This window comes from Macadamia integrifolia, chromosome 2 (assembly GCF_013358625.1).
Source record: "Macadamia integrifolia cultivar HAES 741 chromosome 2, SCU_Mint_v3, whole genome shotgun sequence".
NCBI classification, from domain to species: Eukaryota; Viridiplantae; Streptophyta; class Magnoliopsida; order Proteales; family Proteaceae; genus Macadamia; species Macadamia integrifolia.
The window spans coordinates 233,468-237,544 of record NC_056558.1 but is presented as its reverse complement, the minus strand read 5'-3'; the positions used below and the strand labels follow the sequence as shown (position 1 = coordinate 237,544).

The window sequence follows — 4,077 nt, the reverse complement described above, 5'->3', positions numbered from 1 at the left end:
GAACAACTGGTAGGCAACTAATCCTTTACTGGAAGGTAAGGGCTGTAGTGAAAAGAGGGGCGGGGGGAACTAACCAATACTGCAAATGGAAGATGCGTATTGTGCTGTTGCTATTTCATAAAGAAAAGAAGGGGGAAAAAAAGAGAGACCAAGCGCACCCTTTCAGTACAAAATACATAAACTAGGAACCATATTCAAGAGATTCACCACACAAAAACTAAAACGAAGTTTCATTCTTCTTCTCTCTCATGGTAATCTTCTAAAGATCCGATGCATCCCTTGAAGACGGTTCCACGCTAGAGAGTCGGAGAGACCTATCCAAGTGTGAAGCTGGTGATGTGGGATTTGTGGTTAGTCTTGGAAAAAGGGTCGAAGAAAGCGTGCCAACAACACACCTAGCATCAGTTGCAGCAAAGGTTGGGGATCCAAGAGGTTGTCTCTGATCCAGAGTAAATCGGAATTTGTGAGAATGAGCCAATGAACATCGAGAATAGGAAGATTTTGAAAGTGTCATCCATGGTGATGGTGTGTGTTCTTGAGAGTTCACAACCGTTGCCTTTATAAAGATTGAGATGATGGGAAGAGATGAGGAAGAAAGGGAGAAGAAGAGGAGGAGGAGCAAATAAGTAATGTGAGAGGTTACAAACCGATACAATAAAGATTATTATCTGACTTTTATTGATTCTCTAATAGCTATTGGGAAACAATAGCGCTTACCAAAAAAGGTAAAGGTTTAAAAACAAGGGGATAACCTCAAGACAATTTTAACCCAAAAACATGTTTGAGTGTCAGCATTGTTCAGAGAGGTAGGTGGTTTCATCATTTTTGAATTTTTAATGGGATTTGGGAGATAACTGTCCATAGTTTAAGAACGCAAAATCTGTCTGTGTCGAGGATTCCGGATCATTGGCTAACTAATATTTGATGTTATCCTTGCATCCCTTGACTGAGAGGAGTTAATATCACTGTCATTCATGGATTTAGGTATTGGTAGCAAATCGATCACATTGGCCATACCTAGCTTCTATGGGATCAGATATCTTATCGGTAACAGCAAAATCATTAAAGAAAAAAAGTTCATTTTATGAAATGTAGAGGTAGAAGTGACCTATCAGGGGTAAAATAATGAAGAATAATAAATTAAAAACTATTTTTTTTTATAAAAAATAAAGATTAAAATAATCAAATCCAACTACTGTAACTCAGAGAAAAGAGAGAGAGAGAGAGAGAGAGAGAGAGAGAGAGTTAGTTGGAAGATAAAAACGTTCTGCCACCGTCTGCTATATAACCTGCAACTCTACACCTTGTCTTATCTCTCCCCTTTTTCGTCCTTTTGCCTTGTATTCTCTCTCTCTCTCTCTCTCTGTTGGCTTTCTAAAATTTGTAGGTGGGAGTGGCTGTGAAAAGGACCGACAGGCAGCTAATCCTTTACTGGAAGGTAAGGGTTGTAGTGAAAAGAGGGGGGGGGGGGGGGAACTAACCAATATTGCAAATGGAAAATGCGTATTGTGCTGATGCTATTTCATTAAGAAAAGAAGGGGAAAAAAAGAAAAGAAAAAGAGACCAAGCGCACCCCTTCAGTACAAAATAGATTAAACTAGGAACCATATTCAAGAGATTCGCTAAACAAAAACTAAAATGAAGTGTCATTCTTCTTCTCTCTCAAGGTAATATCCCAAAGATCCAACGCATCCCTTGAAGACGGTTCCACGCTAGGGAGTCGGAGATACCTGTCCAAGTGTGAAGCTGGTGATGTGGGATTTGCGGTTAGTCTTGGAAAAAGGGTCGGAGAAAGCATGCCTGCAACACACCTAGCATCACTTGCAGCAAAGGTTGGGGATCTAAGAGGTTGTCTTTGTTCCAGAGTAAATCAAAATTTGTGAGAAGGAAACCAATGAACATCGAGAACAGGAAGACTGAGAGATTGTCATACATGGTGATGGTGTGTGTTATTGAGAGTTCACAACCTTTGCCTTTATAAAGACTGAGATTATGGGAAGAGGTGAGGAAGAAAGGGAGAAGCAGAGGAGGAGGGGCAAATAAGTAATATGAGGGGTTACAAACCGATACAATAAAGATTATTATCTAAATTTTATTGATTCTTTAATAGCTGTTGGGAAACAGTAGCGCTTACCAAAAAAGGTAAAGGTTTAAAAACAAGGGGATAGCCTCAAGACAATTTTAACCCAAAAACATGTTTGAGTGTCAGCTTCATTCAGAGAATTAGGTGGTTTCATCATTTTTTAATTTTTAATGGGATTTGGGAGATAACTGTCCATAGTTTAAGAACACAAAATCTGTCTGTGTCGAGGATTCCGGATCATTGGCTAACTAATATTTGACGTTATCCTTGCATCCCTTTAGTGAGAGGAGTTAATATCAGTCTCATTCATGGATTTAGGCATTGGTATCAGATCAATCACATTGGCTATACCTAGCTTCTATGTGATTAGATATCTTAACGGTAGCAGCAAAATCATTAAAGAAAAAAAGTTCATTTTATGAAATGTAGAGGTAAAAGTGACCTATTAGGGGTAAAATAATTAATAATAATAAATTAAAAAAAACTATTTTTTTTATAAAAAATAAAGATAAAAATAATCAAATCCAACTCCTGTAACTTGCGAGAAGAGAGAAAGAAAGAGAGAGTTATTTGGAAGATAAAAACGTTGTGCCATCCTCTACTATAAAACCTGCAACTCTACACCTAGCTCTCTCTCTCTCTCTCTCTCTCTCTCTCTCTCTCTCTCGTGCTTACACCTTGCATTCTCTCTCTCTCTCTTCGTTGGCTTTCTGAAATTTGTTCAGATCCAATGCTACACTCAGGAAAACTCTGATCATTCTGTAAAAGAATTTTAGGAGCAAAAAGATGGTAAATTTGAATGCCCAAACTATTGCTTGTATATTTAAGATATGCTTAGCAGGTTTTTGAATCTTAAATAGAAGATAATCACACCCAAAAAAGAAACAAGGGAAGTAAATTACCTCATTTACTATAGAAGATTCCACTGCATGAGGATTAGTTGATAATGAAACTTCCTGCATAGGATTTCAAAACCTCAAATTCCATGCTAGCTACAAATAATTATATGATTAAACCACGGTCACAAGGATTAACGAAAAGGAAAAATGTTTACAGAAGTATATATAAACTTCATTATTAATATGAAACCAACCAAACAAGATGGATAAGTTAACAACCATGCATATTTGGGGAACCATGGTAGAGGATGCACCAGTGGTGGGAAATGCAATTAGGTTTCACAGAGGCCACCTTTCTTTCTTCTTCTATAAGGGGGTGGGGAGTGGTGCAATAATGGTGGATAAAGTTTTACTTAAAAGTGCCAGTTTTAAGGCCTTGTTTCCATGGAAGAGTAGTAAGTAAAGATTTTAGAAATTTGTTGTCCATATCCCAACTAATAGCTGGCCACATTGGCTGGCTTGATCAGGCTTCTCTTCCAAGGCATTTTAATAGGAATACGCCTTAATCATCCTTTCTACTTATTGTCTTTTTATAGTACAAAGGTTTTGGACCTGAAACGACAATAAAAAGATAAATTCGAGGCTGAAAATTTCTCATAGTAACTTTCTCACATAAAAAACAGTGAAAAAGGTTCATATACATAAAATAAAAGATGTGGCTCCACATAATGTTGGAATAAAGGAGTAGTCAGTTGCAAGTGCAACAACCAAAACATTCTTGTACCCATTGATAAACATATGGGGTGCAGCAGCCAGAGTGGGGTATGTGATTGCCAATGACAGAGAGGTGATCATGGATACACCAAGTGCAAATTTATCCATCAAGTTATCCTCTGTGAGATCATGGACCTCTGGGCTGAAGACTGAGCCATTGTCATACACAGACAATACAACAAGACCATAAGAAAAAGGCCTGATTCCCATTTTTGCAAGCAGAGCAGCCTCAGAAGATCCCACCTTGTCACCCTTCTTGATAAGCTCAACAGGGGTGATGATTTCAAGAGTACCCTACTTAATCTTGGTTGGAATATTGAGCACCTGAAAGAAGATGCATCGGAAGCGAGAAACAAAGGAAGTCAGTCTGCGAAAGTAGAT

The 4,077-nt window shown here is 38.1% G+C and overlaps 1 long non-coding RNA gene across 1 annotated transcript in view; it reads right to left on the bottom strand.

Annotated features, from left to right (window-relative positions):
• Positions 1-2,491: 2,491 nt before the first annotated feature.
• LOC122072231 overlaps positions 2,492-4,077 on the bottom strand; it is a 3,125-nt gene continuing 1,539 nt past the window's right edge. Inside the window, exons 2-3 of the long non-coding RNA XR_006138359.1 lie at positions 2,986-3,039; positions 2,492-2,842 (exon numbers count right to left, since the gene is read on the bottom strand). This is a non-coding gene — a long non-coding RNA (uncharacterized LOC122072231). The remainder of the gene's footprint in view (positions 2,843-2,985; positions 3,040-4,077) is intronic.